This window comes from Corvus hawaiiensis, chromosome 6 (assembly GCF_020740725.1).
Source record: "Corvus hawaiiensis isolate bCorHaw1 chromosome 6, bCorHaw1.pri.cur, whole genome shotgun sequence".
NCBI lineage: Eukaryota > Metazoa > Chordata > Aves > Passeriformes > Corvidae > Corvus > Corvus hawaiiensis.
In genome coordinates this window covers 48,064,283-48,080,091 of record NC_063218.1, presented here as the reverse complement: position 1 = coordinate 48,080,091, position 15,809 = coordinate 48,064,283, and the positions used below count along the sequence as shown (strand labels likewise).

At 53.7% G+C, this 15,809-nt stretch overlaps 1 protein-coding gene across 5 annotated transcripts in view; it reads left to right on the top strand.

Annotated features, from left to right (window-relative positions):
* Positions 1-8,236: 8,236 nt before the first annotated feature.
* DUSP8 (dual specificity phosphatase 8) overlaps positions 8,237-15,809 on the top strand; it is a 40,929-nt gene continuing 33,356 nt past the window's right edge. Inside the window, exon 1 of one of the 5 annotated variants that reach the window (XM_048305924.1) lies at positions 8,237-8,287. The gene's annotated coding sequence lies outside the window, so the exon portion shown is untranslated. Of the gene's footprint in view, positions 8,288-8,449; positions 8,504-8,692; positions 8,766-9,110; positions 9,309-9,978; positions 10,334-15,809 lie in introns of those variants that run through there. The other 4 variants (XM_048305927.1, XM_048305925.1, XM_048305923.1 and 1 more) reach the window with 4 other exon arrangements.

Genomic DNA, 15,809 nt, shown 5'->3' with positions numbered 1-15,809 from the left:
AGGCTGTGCTCAGTGAGGGATGTGCCATAGTGAGATGTGGAGACTGATCATGAAGATGCTTTCCTGAAAGCATCATGAGACGTCACCTCCTTCCTGCTCAGGTCTCCACACCTTCATCCCATCCTGGGTTTCATTTATAGAGGGAGCTATGGGCAGGAAGACCTGCAGTCCTCCCTGCTCCTCACTCACTGGATGCATTTCCATACCAGACCAGATCAGGGGTCTGTTTTGCAGCAAAGTTTCAGTTGGCAGTGCAATGTATGGTGCCCTGAAAGTATCTCAGCCATGAACTGCTCTGTGATCGCTCATCCAGAGGTCTATACTCTTCCCAGCCTCTCTTGGTTGCTTCTTGCTCCCTTCCCTGAAGCAAGACTGGAGTGGTCATGGCCATCCTAACATATATAAGGGCTACAGCCAGTCTTCATCCCAGGCTGAGGAAGGAGGTGGCCTGTCATGATGGCAATGCCCCCAAAGAGGGTAGAGCCAAAATGACTCACATTGCAGCCACCCTGAACTGGCACCTGGTAATTGGAGCAAATTATATCCTGCTGGGACAGTGCTACCCTAGGCAAGACCCAGACCAACCATCCCCAGGTCCTCCATGGTTAGGAGAGGCACAGAGATGAGGCTGTAACCCCTTTTCCCGCCCCCTGTACCTGCACCAAGCTCCCGTTGGCTGTGTCCAAGGTCTTGGCTTGGTATCCTTCCCCATCAAACCTCTCAAGCTTTGCAGACCAAACACAAGTGGAGCTGGATGGGCTCGGGGGATATCTCAGACAGGGTTACCATGTGTGCAGTGCCAGGGGTTCCAGGCTGCAGGCATAGATACCTGAGGGATCAATGGCATCTCTTGCAATAATGAGTGCATTCCTTTCTATGAACTGGGACTCCTGTGAGCCATGTTGCAAGTGCTTTTGCACTGAGAGACCACCCCCAGCTCCAGTAACTCTTGCAGGAACAATGCCACCATCCCCATCTCCTGTGCTAGGCAGGAGAGAGCCACCCTGCTTGGCATGCAGGCATGGGGCTGCTCAGATAAAGGCAGAGCGGACACAAAACTGGAAGTGACCCAAAGCCAGCCTTTTCTACACTTAACAAGTGTGACAAATGAGTTATCATCATCCCTTCCCCTGACGGACCATCTTATCTGCAGGAAAATGGATGCTGGTTTAATAAACCAGGGGGAATGTTGAACTGACTCAGCAGCATCTTTTGCATGTATAACCCATCAGGGATGGAGAGGGAGGGCTATTATTAGTAGCCATCATATTTATTGTTTGTTACCCATGCTATAGGAGGTGAAGTCGCTGTGCTGCAGCAGGCTGGAGGTGCACCCAGACCTGCCACAGACAAGAACAGGGTAGCAAGAGGATGCAGAAACCCTGTGCCTGAAGGATGGAATGACGGACCCCAGCATATGATCAGCTCCACCACAGCCCTTGCCTCAACTCCACCTGCAGCTCGGGGCTGTCGGGCAGCAAAGCTCCTGTGCTCTCCCCTCCTCTCTCTGTGTCTCCCCTTCATTTTAATGGAGTTCCTCCAAGCCCACAGGAGGAAAGCACCCCCAAAATGCAGGAAAAAATGGGAACCCATAGATTTCCAAGCTTGTTTAGGAGAAAAAAAAAAAAAAATCATTTATTCATGCATGGGTCTTCCAAGTGCAGCAGCATCAAGGTATTCAGCATCCATTTTTCATCTTGTCAGTGTCAGGGAACCCCAGCTTGAGACAGCAAAACTACAGCCCCATATACTGTCAGGCAAGTACATCCCAGATTGCACCAACTGTGGTGTTAAGGGAAAGAAAGAACTTTTTTCATTTTGAGGGAACAAAGGAAAGAAAAGCAGCAGCCAAATCTGACAGGTCCTCTAATTGCATTTTTTTTTTTTTTTTTAATTTTGCAAGAAAATTCTGGAAGTTCAGGTTTTGCCAAGGCTGACACCCGCCGCGGCAGAAGGCAGGCTTTCAAGAGTTGCTTCTCTGCCTTTTCACTTCTGCCACTCACAACGTCGCGCCGCGCTCTCCAAATCGCACTTTTTTTTGGCTGCGAAGCCGCAGCCTCTGTTGCACTCCGCGGCGGGAAGGAAAACTGTGAGGAGGGGGTGGAAGAGAGGAACAGCCGAACGCAGCTTGAGAAGCATCTTTTGAGATGGGGAAGAACTGACGGTCACGTTGCCATTTAAAGATTTAATTGTATTCCTTCGGGAAACTGGGCCTGACAGCTTGATGAGGATTGCTTTTTCCTTTTTGTTTAGCTCGTGGGGAGCGACTGTTCCCTGTTAGGCGACATTGTGCAATTGTGCCTAAAACACCTGTGCTGTTTTTGTGCCCCTGGTAGCTGAAAGGCGTTTGGGGTGAGCCTGGGGAAAGGCCACCGAGGCTGCTGAGGGACACCCTCGTCCGGGGAGGCGATGCTGCGGGACGGCGCTCGTCCAGCCCCGCGATGAAATGGCTGCGGGGGGACCCTGAAGGCAGCGCCAGCACACAGGAGGAGGTCACGGCGGCAGAGAGCGGGGTGTCCGAGCCGAGCTGGAGCTGCCAGGCTGCGGGAGGCAGGCAGAGGGCCCTCTCTCACCGCTCCACCGCAGCCGGCAGCGCACCGCCCATCTCCGCGGCCTCTGGGCGGGCCGGGAGCTCCGGGCGCTTTGCCCCTAGCAAGGGGCGCAGGTCCGTCCACGCTTGTCCGGGACTCGCGGCCCCAAGCCCCAGCACCGGGGAGCTGCGAGCCCCTGCAAGCGCTGGCCTGTGCAAGAAGCAGTCGTGAGGTGAGGGTGGCTCCTAAAACCAGCCAGGAGCGGGTCCCCAGACCTCTGTGCCAGCCGGGACATGTGTGTCAGGCGAGGGCCCGGGCACCGGTAGACATTTACCTTCCACGCTGGCAGGGAAAGGTGGCTGGGAGCCAAGCAGTGCGTGTGAGCCAACCCTGCTGTGCTTACGCCAAGTCTCAGTGCCCACCCGAGCCTCTGCCGCCGCTGCCACGCAGGGCTCGGGGATGGCAGCTCTGCACAAATGCCACCAAGCCAGTTTGCAGACAGCCGCACATCGAGTCCTAGCTGGGGTGAACTGGTTTGGGTTTGGCTGGTAAACATGACCCCGCAATTCTCCTTTATCTATGGGCTGTAATACATGTGAGATGAAACTCATTCAGGTAAAGACCTCCCAGCCCAGTGTCACATCCGCTGGTTCCCCTGCCTGGGATGAGCTGCCAGATGTGCAGGCAGAGCATGGTGAGTCAGACCTGGAGCAGCCCTCAGCCTGGATATCCAAATTAACAGTCGAGAGAGATGCAAATGGCAACCTCTGTTCTGCTGTGGGGTGTGTAACCCTCCAGCAAAAGCCGGCTATGCTGTAGCATCACAGCCCTGCTTCCCAGGCACTCCATGGCCAGGAGGCAGAGTCACGCTGGCAGCAAGTAGCAACTCTCACCTCCCTTCCCAGCCATGTGCTGATGTCCTAGGTGACGTTACCAAAGCCCTTTCATCTCTGTTTTCCCCTCCAACACTGTCTCATGGGCTGATGGCTTCTCAGAGGAGCTGCAGCCTTGCTTAGAGCCACCAGGGTCTGGGACATTGGCACTGTGGGTGTCCCGTGACGAGTACAATTGCAGCAATGCCCAGATATGGTCGGCAAACACAGGGGAAGAGCAGGGCACTGACGGAGCTGCCTCTTCCCTCCTCTCCATCCCCTCATCCGTGTGCAGGTTGGACAGTGAAGAGTGCCTGGCTCTGCAGGCAGACCACGGCGGTGCGCAGCCCTGCCGGGGGGAGGAGGGAGAGGCACAGATGGCAGCAGATGCTCTCATCACTGAAAATGATTGAAGCAAAACAAAAAAACCCCTAGCAACTGGTGAGCAGCCTAACAAAAACCAGCACAAGGGTACAGAGAAAGGGTCTGGACCTGACAGACCCTTGCATGGAGCCTAGCTCTGTGCTGCCTTCTGGCCCAGAGTAATGCTTTTCCCATCTCCAGTTCACATACAGGGAAGAAAGACCATGCCTTGTCCCAGAGCACTGGGCAGTGATTATTTTTTAAGACTTGTATATACTAAAATGAAACAATCTGGTTTCTCTCCCATTCCCCTGTCCCTATCCTCTCTCTTGTCCCTTTCCCTCTGCCTTCAGAGGAGTGAATATGACCCCAGAGGGTTTCCAGGCACATCTAAGCCCCTCGCCTACCCTCACTACCCATGGCAAGCCTTAGTGTGGGCCAACATGGCACTCCATTTCAGCACTGGGGGCGAAGGAGCAGGAATGCTTCATGCACCTGAGGGGTGTTTCTGTAAAGCCTCCGTGTAGCTTGGCTGCTGCTTCCAGCCGTGGCTCCTCCATCACTATAGCTTCATGCCAGTGCAAAGGTCCTGCTCCTCCACCCCTCCCATCCCCTGACTTTGACCCATGGTGCCAGCACTCAGCAGCCATGCCCCGCGTTTGGCACATCTCCATGCTCCTGCCCAGCTTTCCTCCAGTACATCCAGGCCGGAGGGAATCACAGGGAATTTATTCAGTATACTATGGTTTACTTTTCCTTTTCCCCTTTGGCAGGAGCGCCTCATGGCACAGTCAGAGCTACAGAATGAATGCTTCTGCAGCATGTGCTGAGCTGAATGGCACAGCACGCAGCCCTCCAGCCTGCTCCTTCTGCGGTTAATTGCACAGTAGCTGCTCCTGTGACGTGCATGCACAGCTCTGCCACGCTGCACACAGGCCGGTACTCCTATCGGGAAAATGGAGACAGATCCAGGGCAGCCCCCGTGTAAGAAACACACCTGCCTGGTGATGCTGCAAGTGCCTTTTGCCTGCTCAAGCATGTCAGCTCTCCTCACTGAGTGACACCATTTTGGGCTTTGCAGGAAGAAGGTGGTGTGCACAGGGATTTGTGCTGGGCTCCATCCCAGCAGTGAGGTGGGAGAGCTGGGGAGCACATGGGCAGCTGCCAAAGAGGGGAGCGATGCCCTTCTTAAAGCTGATGCAGAGTTCATCCCAGTCAATACATTTCATTACAGAACAGGGCGATATGAAGCCTGACAAGCCCCTTTCTCCAGCATCATGTTGTGCTCCGCTCCAGAACATCACAGCAAGGGTGACAGGCACACACGTGGTGGAACTAACCAAGCCTGGAAGAAGCAGAGCTATGTCAGGCCAAGGGTTGACTCTGGCCTCAGCTGTGAGCACAGTTTTGAGGTGCCAATACCCCCTGCAGTGGGAACACAGTGTCCTGTGCTACAGCCAGCCCTGCTGATGGAGGGTGATGGGATGCTGGCTCAGCCAGTGGTGCAAGGAACTGCATCTAAATAACCAGGACAGGTTAAAAAATATAATTTTTGGCCATTTAAAGAAATTGCGGGTTGACAAAAGTCTCTCCTTTTTGATGGGTAAGAAAGTTGGTTTGGCAGCAATTCCTTTTTCCTAGTTTTAGTTTCCTTTATGATCAGGTTCCAATTTTAATCCCTGCAGGATGCATGCAGGAGGCTCTGCTGCACTCTTCTGCACTTGGCCTGCCATGGCAATTAGGGAAGCTGGAAAACGTTTTAGCAAGAACTATTACGTGTACAAGCGCAACTTGCATTTGAAACATATAGCTGGGATGCAATCCATCTTGGGATGTGCCTGAAATCTGTGAAAGAGGAAAAACCAGAGTGGGGTGAATTATTTTTTAAGTGCTTTAGCTGAAACAAGGCACTTTCCTTTAGCCATAAGCAACTTGCTGTGTAATTTTTGCTCAGCTCGTGATGGTTGTGATGGAGAGGGGGGTGTGATGGCCCTGGGGCTGAGACAATAGATTCACATCTGGTAGATGGAGCTTAGAGACGAGGCTGCTTTGTTCTGCCTGCCTGACCATTACAGCATTGCCCTGGCTCTCCCAGCTTGATTTCCCCTGGGGAAAATAGGGGTAATAGGGATGACCCGAGCTGCCCAGAGCTGACCAGGTGTGCTCACAGCACTGCCCTCGCTCAGGCTGGCTGCCCACTTCCATGTAGCTGCAGGTCCACACCCAAATGCCAGAATATCAGGTTGAGCAGGATTGGGATCTGAATAGGGTTAGCTCCCAGCTTTGGGAGGCAGGTGAGGTTTTGCAAGCCTCCATCACCGCCTGGTCCCGGCCCCTGTGATCCCGGGAGCAGTTCAGCAGCAGTGAATCATTTGTTTTGGTTTCTCCCCACCAGGCGCTTGGCTGCAGCCCCTGCACAGAAGCAGTGGGCATGGGAGAGATGCAGGGTTCGTGGGCCAGAGCCTCTCCTGCGGCTGCGAGAACCCGTGTCCCAGTGGTCCCAAGCCCCACTGGAGCAGCTCCTCCTGTTTGCTGCCAACAGGGATTTTGTGTGGGTCAAATCTCCTGTGTCCTCATCATCCAGGGAGGCAGCCAGGGGCGTCCATGGATTAGCTGAGGAGAGATTGCCAGGGATGAAGGCTCAAGAGGGAGCTCAGCTTGGTCTCTTGCTGGAATGAACAGTCCAAGGTAGTCCCTCAGGACACTCCATCCTCTGCCTCACCTTATTACCTCCCCATCCCTTGCCCTGCTGCAAGCTCGATATCCTTCTCCCATCTGCTTCCCACTCTCCTCTTTGTGCCACGCCACTGGACAGACAGGGAGCAATATTCCCAACAGCTGATCTGGGATGCTCATCTGTGATGTGCCAGGTCCATTATTGGAAACATTGATTTTAACTGGAGCTTGGGAAAAAACTGTTTAAATCCTCTTCCTTCAGCAGGCTTTGCGAGCTCGTGGCTCTCTGCCTAGATAACAGCTTTTATGAGGAAGATTTGGGATTTTCAGACTCATTCCTTTCCCCCTCTTTTTTCCTATTTTACCCCTGAAAAGGCGTGTTGGGTAGGGGAGGAAACAGTCCGAAGCTGAGGCAAGAGAAGTCTTTCTGAGGTTTTCCCCATTTGGGTGCTTTGTATGGCCACAAGGAGGAGCTGGGCAGGAAAACCAGCAGGAAAGGCTTCGTTCCAGCCATGCCGGTCATGCTGCTGCTCCAGTTCCCACCAGCACCAAGTGTTCCCATACCGCTAAAGAAGCGAGTGCCCGTGCTACCCCAGCATCTCGCCACTGATTATGATAACTGGGCCGAAACCCATGAGTTTAGGTTGAATATCCCTGTTTTTGTAAAAGTTTCCCTGCTGACAGCTTTGGGTGAGCTGATTTTCTGCGGTAGGAGGAGGGCATGAACTCAGCATTGCTTATGCAATGGGGAGAGTGAGACTTTTTAGCATCCCAGGGTTTTATACCTCTGGTGCTTTATGAGAAATGACATTTCTGGGAAAGATTTTGCCGCCAGTTACTGTGGGAGCTTGACGTTCTTCTTGAGCAAGCTGCCGGCCGCGGGCCTGGAGACATGAGAGTTAATTTTAAAACATCCGGCATCCGTATCGGCAGGGAGGAAGGTTCCCTTCATTTCCTAAGCACCAGCAAAACCTAAGCTTCTAAATCCTAATCCCTCTCTAAGCTGGAGCTGCCAGGCCAGGGCCAAGGGCAGAGAAAAACCCCTGCCGTGTAACAGGCCAGTTGCCCAGTTCTTTGGTGGACCCGCAGCAGGATGGGAGTGAGCCCACTCCATCCATCCAGGAGCCCACCTGTGGGTCAGGCTCCTCCTGAGCTCCCAGCTTTTTGGTCAAACGTTGCCATGCCACCCTCCGAGACCGTGCTGCCCCTATGCCTCTCCTTCTCCTCAGAGACAAGGAGTCCGTGGGGCGCCCCGCAGGTCCCCGCTGCTCCAGGCTCAGCAGGCAGGGCGCTGACAGGAGGCAGGGGTGGCCCCAGCTGCGGGAGAGCTCCCGGCTCAACCTTGCAACGCCAGGCAGCCCGGGAACCATCCATGACCCAAAAACACACGGCAGCGCGTTTTCTGCCAGGAGCAGCGCGGCTCCGAGGGTGTCCTCAGGAGGCTCACCCCAGGAAGGGCCTGGCGGCTCGGGCTGCTCTCCCCGCGGGCACCCGGGCCCGGCAGCTGCGCCCGCTCCCTCCGCGCCGCTCCGCGCCCGCGGGGCTGACGTCACCCTGCCCTGCGCCGCCCGCGCTGATTGGCTGCGGGTGACGTCAACGCTGTCTATTTTTTTTTCCCCCTTTTTTTTTTTTTCCCTTTCCCCCCTCACCCCCCCGCCCGCTCCCGAGGCATGACCTCATCGCCGGCGCATTCCCGGCGGCGCGCGGAGCGGCGCGGAGCAGCGCGGAGCAGCGCGGAGCGGGCCCCCCCCGCCCGCCGCGGCATGCGGGCCCTGCGGCGCCGGCAGCGGCCGCGCCAGCGGACAGCCCGCGGAGCGGGGCGGCCGCCCGCGCCCGCCGCGCCGGGTCAGTGCGCGTCCCCCCGCGTCCCTCCGCGTCCCCCCGCGTCCGCGCCGTGTCCGCGCGGGACGGGGCCGTGCGCCCCGGGGGAGGCGGGGAGGGGGGCGCGGGGGGCGGTGCGGGGCGCCCGCGTGTGGGGAGCGGAGCCGGCATCGCGCCCTGAGGCGGCGGACAGCGCGGCAGCATGTGCCGGTGTATGTGCGTGTCTGTGTGTGCGCCTAGGTACAGCGCTGCGCGGGTGTCATGGGGGCTGGAAGGACTCTGGTGCGAGGGACAATAATGTGTGTGAAGTGCTGGGGCTGGGGAGGGAGCAGCCCCACGGCGGGGATTGGGGAAAGAAAGGGGGACGGGGGGGGGGGGGGGGGGGGCTGGCGCTCCGCGGCCGCGCATGTCGGGGATGCTGCGCTTGTTTTCGGGGCGGGGGGGGTGGTGGAAATCCCACCCTGCCTTCGCCGTGTGCGGTTGCCGAGCGGCCGTGGTGCAGGTGAGGAGGGGGCTTGGGAAGCTCCGGGGAATACCCGCTGTCCTGCCGGGCCGGGGGTGGCGGGGTTTTCTGGCGGGACTGAGGGCTGGTGTTTGAGGAACCGGTGTTAACAGAGCTGTGGTTTTTCTGATGATGAAAGAGGTTGGAGTGTCGCCCTGTGTCCTTGGCGTTTAAATGAAGCCGGCATGTGTTCAGCAGCGGGGGTTTTCATGCAACACTTCACTGCTGCGGCTCCAAAGGCGCTGCTCGCGATTAATGAGTTAAGCTGCTCGTTTAAAATAATCCTCTCCACCTCCCCTAATGTGCCTGGACCGATTGATCACCCCCCACGCACCCTCAATCATTATACAGTGATAAATGTTGCTTTCTGTGCTGAGCGTTGCTTGTTTTTAAAGATTCCTGGTTATTTCCCTTATTGATAAATAAGTTCCTTCTCCTTCCTGCTCCCCCCTCCCTTTTCTCCTCCCCCAGAATTAAATTCCTGAGCAACAGCAAAAGCTGATGTCAGTGCTTCAGCTTGCATTGGGGGAGCTCTGTGCACAGGTCAGTAATTTGCGGTTTCGTTAGAAGGAAGAATGCGGTGCAGTGCTGTTCTGATAGGGATATTTGGATTTTTCTGGGCATGGATGCGTTTATCCCTCGTATTGCGGTAGTTATCGGCGGCTCCCTGGTGGGAGCTGGGTGCTGCATAAGCATACGTAGGAGAGACCATCCCTGTCCCAAGCAGCTGGCGATGACGAATGCATTGGGAATGGTTGCCAGAGGTTCCATCTCCCTCTGATTTGGGGTAATAAGGCAGACCCCTCTCCCACAGGAAAGGGTCGGGATATCCAAGCAGCCCGAACAGGTAGCGCTGAGGATTGTGCCTGGCAGTGCGGGGGCCATGATAACCTTGAGAGCAGCTTGCCTGTGGAGCGATGTTTGACGTTGGCGTGCATTGTCTCATCCTCCTACGCTGAGGCAAAGGCTTGGGCACGGCTGTGGAGAGCTTTGTTTTCGGAAGGACTCGATGCATGGGAATTGGTGCTTTTGGGTTTGGCCTTGCCTCTGTGTGCCTCTGCTTGCACTGTCGGAGGGCGGCCGTACCGGGAGGACTCTTTCTGCAGTAGAGGTTTGTTGGGGTTCGGGTCTGCATGGGGGTTTCTGCACTTGCTTTGATTTTGGTTGTAACGGCTCCCAAAACAAAATAAGCTTTGGCACCAAGAAAATCCTCCTGGCCATAGCGTATTTGGGATTTTAAAACACCCTCAAGGACTTTGCAGGTGTCTTGTCCCCAGTTTTGCCTGGCACAGCCACAGTGGCAGAGCCTGGATGTGTAGGATTGTCCAAATGGCTGGGACAAGAGTGGACGGGTGAGAGTGTGAGCAGCACTGGGATGCCCAGATGCCTCTTTGCAGTGGCAGTAGGCAGAAATTCCTGCCCTTTTGGCCCATTGACAACGCAATTGAGAGGCTCAAACCTGAGGCTGGAGGGTTTCCAAGCTGAGATGACAGCAGCTCACACCAAAAGTCTTCTAACACAACAGATTGTCCTCCCGTGGTTTTCACTTGTCCCTGCTTAGACATAAGGTAAGGAAAACCTGAATCTACCATTGTTTAAAATCTAGCCTCAGCTAAGCTTGGGAGAGCTGAGCAAAGTGGCCAGAGTCCTTAGGAGCATTCACTGGGGACTCTGCCTGGAGATTATTCTTGCAAATACTGCACCGTATTTGTCTGCAGAGTGTGTTTTTGCTGGGTGCTAGGCACCTCGCTGAGAAAGCCACGCAGCCTCTGGAGAGTTTATATTCACCTAAAATTAAATGTAACATCACTTTTACTATGAAAACACCCCTGAGGGCTGGGTAGGACTAAGCAGTAGTGTCTGTCCCATGCTTCCAAATTGGATCTTAAGAGGTGGGAGAAAACTCACTTCTCTCCTGTGCAACCCTGTCCTTCCCCAGGAAATCTCCAAAGGCTGGAAAACCGTTGTGGCTCTGGATTTCTGAAGTGACTTCTCTTGGCATGAATATGAGTGAGTCCCCATTCCATCCCTACCCCTTGCCTCTGCACCAGCTGCTATAATCTACATGAGGGATAGGGATTTTTCCTCTTTGGATTTGCTTCCTTGCCTTTGAACAAGGCTGTTCTTTGGGATAAGAGGTTAATTTCTCTGGTGCGCAGCTTGGCTCCCAAAGCCCTGGGCACAGTCAGGTGCAGAGCACGTTCACACTATCACGAGTGGAAGGAAGAAAAGGAGGTGCTCCAGCATTTGGCAGCCCTGATTTGTGGCGCAGGCTCATAGGACGCTGCCATCGTACTGAAACAGTGCCAGTAAACTGAACCTGGTAGAGAAGGAGGCGATGAAGAGAAGGAGCTTGTGGGTGCTGACCCCTCTCTCCCAGGACCTCTCTCTCCCTGGACAGCCAAGATGCTGCACTGGAAGAGTCTGTAGATCTTTTTGCCCTCTGACACATGTTTAATGGCAGTGTTAAGGGGGAGATGGTTGCAGAAATTCCCAGGTGCTCATGGTCTCTGGGTCTCACTGCACTCTTTTCCTTGCTGCTATGCAGAGAAACTCCTGCAGCCAGACTGGCAATGCAGTCATCCTGAGGAAAGCTTTGACACTCCTTTGCATCCCCATGCCCTCTGGGTTTTAAAACCTGTTTTTCAAGCTTTACATTTCTTCTCTGAAGAGACACCTGTCCCGCCTGATGCCAGTGGGAAGGAGGCACCTGACGTAATTATGGCAGGCTCAGGGAAGGGAGGTGAGTGGCCTGGGAGCATTCATCAGATAAGAAGCTAAACAAGCTCTCTGCTCAAGATTTTCTCAGGCTTACTCAGGAGTCCTGGGTGTACTTCTGTGTGCAGGATTATAACACAGCCAGGGGAGTGTGAGGGAGGGTATAAACTGACCGTGCCAAGATGCTGTGTGCTACTGGTGTCAGGGGCTGCTGTCAAAGGCAGGCAGAGCTTGTGGTGTGATTAGCAGTAGTGCAGGTTCCTGCAGGAAGAGTGGGTGGTGTAGTGCACCCCAGCAATGGCTTTGCCTGCTCATCTGATGGAGGGGGAGGCCATGACATGTCTCATCCCCGTGGGACAGCTGTTTTGCCAGAAGTGGGCCAGCAGCTGAGACCATGGTGGAACATACCAAGCTCTGGTCATGGTCTGTGCCTTGGCCACCCTGTCTCCTCTTTATCATGAGTTCATGGAGAGGAAAAAATCCTTTTTTTCTTCCAAGAGATGTTTTTTAGACTTTCCACTCCGAACCTTTGGGTCCATGCTGTCCAAGAGGCTCATTTGGTTCTCAACCATCTTCACTCTCCAAGGAGAGTAAGAGTAAAGGGTGGGCCACTCTGGGGGGCTGTGCACCACACAGAACCCTGCTCAAACTATGCTGCAGACTGCCATGGCTCCTGTAGCATGGCTGGCTCAATTTCTCTGCTATTGGATTCTTCATCTAAGGTTTTCTAGACCCAGTTGGACAAGATTATCTAGGTTGGTGTGCAGGAGGCTTCTTCTTTTGCTTTGCCCAGGGCTTCTAAGGGGTTGGTTTTGCTGCTTTGGATCCTCAGTTTCCCAAAGTGACAGGTATTGTTTGCATGGTGTCTTGGAAGGATCAGCATTTCAGAAGATAGGTGAAGTGCTAGCCCAGGCTGGGTTCAGAGGAGAACCTGGAGGTGCTCACTGGAAGCTGGTCCAGTACAGAGTCTCCTGTTGTAAACAGGGAGCAATAACAGGACAGAAATGTGGGGACTGTGTGCATTAAGCTGAAGCTTACTTAAGAGTCTCTCAGGAACCTATCTGGGACTGGAAATCCTTCTTTGATTCCCTCTTTTCTTCATGCTCCTCTTACGGCTTTTTCCATGTTGTTTATTGTGTGTGGAAAGCACTCCTGGTTCCCCGATGTGTGCATGTATGCCTTGCCTGCCTTCACTGTATTTTCTTTAAATAAAGCCTTCTCTTGGGGCAGAGACCTTGTGTTCTTCAGGAATTTCTCCAGAGTCCTTCAAGGTCCTCTAGCAGTTTGCAGAAGAGGCTCTTTGTGTAGGGTTTCTGCATGCTGAGTTATGGGGAGCATTATTTCTAAGTCCACTGGTGACTGGGAACAAGTCATTTGGCAACCAGAATGGCAAGACAACCTGTTCTGGTGTTGGTGCTCATTCTCCTTTAAGGGAGAGAGGGGTTGGACCAGCTGAACTGCTGAGGTCCCTTTAAACCTAAATTGTTGCATGACTAGTCCATAAATACCCACCGTCCTGCTTCTCCCAGGCTTTTGTAGGATACCTGTTATTAGGCAGTGCTGGTGAGGGGACATGAATGAGGTGGACCACTGCTTTGATCCTGTATGAAGATTCCAGTGACAGCATGACCCTGGCATTCTCTCCTCTACCACGTCCTCCAGCCCTGCTAATGATGCAGTGCGTCTTTCCAGGCTGTCTCTGTCAGCCCACATTCCTCATCCGGCACGGAGGTGCGCAGTGTGCCCGCATCCTGGCTTTTCAGCTCGCCTCTTTTCGGCTTTTTAATAGGGGATTTAGTTCTCCGAGGAGCTCTGCTGTCTACAGCTAGCACATGCTAATTCAGCTGATGCAGCAGAAGCTTGGGGAGAAATTTCAGTCTGTTAGGGCACTGCAGGTTTTTTGCATCGAGCAAGTCAAGCCCTCTCCAAACGCTAAACCTGTGCCTGCATAAATCACATGTCTCCCATTGAAATCCAGACCCTCCAGACAAAGAGGGTCCATCCGTCTCTGGGGTGTGCTGCTGAAAAGAAGCAACCAAGAAGTATCTACAACATCTGATTGTTTTTGCGTTGCCTCTAACAACCCTTATTTCCAAGCTTGCGATGGCAGCCTGGTCCTCCTTGAGCTGTGGCTTGAGTGGAGTTATTCATGCCATCTTCATCTGCCTTGGCCGGCAGCCCTGCGTGGGGAGCGGACGGGCGCAGCCAGAGCCTCGCTTGGCACTTGAGGCTGTTGAGGGCTGGTGCAGAGAGGGTGCCAGCACTGCTGACTGGAGCTAGCCCATGAAAAGCCATGTTAACCACTTTGCTGCTGTCAGGGACCTCGTAGAGGTGTCCCCAGCAGCTGTGCTGGCTCAGCAGGGCTGACAGCCAAGCAAGCCTGGAGCTGTCCTTAACACCTTACCTGCTGCTCACTTCAGGTTCAGCTCTTCTGGTGGAAAGTCAGAAGGATGCAGCAGGGCAGGAAGGTGACCCAGAGGGATGAGCCTCCAGCCAAAACTGAGCCAGGGCCCTCTGAATTGCTCTGTGGAGTGGTGAAGAGACAAAATGCCTCCCACACATCAAGGGAAGTTGACTGCTGCAAAAAAACCCGAATGCAAATCTCTGACTGGGCAGAATCTCCCCAGACACATCCTTTTGTAAAGCACTCTCATTGTACCATTAAAAATAGATCGGTGCGTTCTCCGCTTGCTTGCTGAATGCTGATGCCTGTTAATTCTGTGTCATCCTCGCAATCCCTTCTGCTTTGAGCTCGGCTGCCTCTTTGTCTGGCACCTGAGCAAGGTTCATTCAGCAGTACCTGCTGCAAAGATAAGAGTGAGCTCTGTTGGAGTCCAGCAGGACAGGTGGGAAGGTGAGGGTAACTAAACTGGTCTTAGCTGGGGGTCAGCTAGCCCAAAAGGGGCAAGGTTTGGTGTGATTACCCCAGCTTTCACTTGCAGGGTCAGAAGCAGGGCTTCTGTGTGAGAATGAGACCTGCTGGCATGGAGATGAGTTGGAGGATGCTTAAGCTCTGGGTGGATATCATGATATATCTCTGGGGGTTTTTTTTGAAACTGGGGTTAAAGTACACATATATGTCATGTTTAACATCTGCCTGGAGTTGGTGAGGGCAATATTGCCGCCTGTTTCCTCAAGCAAATGAGTCCATGTAGTTTGCCACTCACAATAGCAGTGATAGAATGGATTCAGAGAGAAGACCCATGTTACAAAGTGCTGCAATACCCAGCTCTCAGTCAGGAGGCCAGGCTGCAGGATTTCATACATGAGGAGCTGTGGCATCTGACCAGCAAGCCTTGGCTTGACAGGGTGGTAAGGATGGAGGAAGACATGCAAACCACTTTGCTTGACCCCTGTGTCACCTCAGATTAAGAACAAAACCAGCTGGTAATGAATCATGGCCCCCGAGGGAAAAGGAGAAGAGTGGGGCAGGAGCATCAGCTTGGGCTTTCCCTGTCTTGTGTGTTTTTTCTAGATAAAGGTAATCCTCCGAAACTCGGAGCTGGTGCCTCCTCGTTGGGGCTGTGGTAGGAAGTAGAACACATGCTAATTCATCCCAAACCCGTGAGCAATTTGGCTATTGTGTGCATATAGGAAGTTTGGCAGGTCTTGAACCGGGTCAGAAAAGTCTTGTAAAGTGTGTTTGCTGCCCTGGGGAATGTCCCATCCCATGGAATATCAGCATAGCCCCTTGCCATCTCCATTAAATTCTGGAGCTCTTAGGGAGATTCACAGTTTTGTGGGAATAGGGTAGCATAACTGTGGACATTGGCTTCTGCTGGCTGGAAACCTGTGCTGGGATCTGCACCTCAGTTTGCTCTGGTACTCATCAGAAACTGCAGACAACCTGGCTGAAGGCAACAACATCATTATTCTTCATTGAGTCAGGGGTTCTATTTGTCATTTGAATATGGGGGCCTAATGACACTGCACTGGGCAGTAGCCACTGTCATTAGTCACTGCACTGTGCAGTGACTGCCCCTGTGTGTGCTGAGTGCTCACTTTGGCCTCACCTGCAACTGTCCCCGGCACTCTGCTGAGATGGACAAGTTCCTGTCACTGGGGATTGTGCTTAAGAAGTGAAATGCTATATTTATCTGCAGCTTTGAAGAACCGCAGCTTAATCCTGTGCTTTCTTTCACTTGGTGTGTAGGTGTTGTGGGAAAATAGGACCCAGGTCCTGGAGACCCTTTCTCCAGGAGACTGCAAATGCACCCAGCAGGTATTTATGGTGTTTGTTTTCCTAGGATGAGAGAGCCAGACCAGCCCTGCAGAAGTATCTGACTGCATACCTTTCTGGGCTGCCTGTCTGCTCTTGTTGTAAAA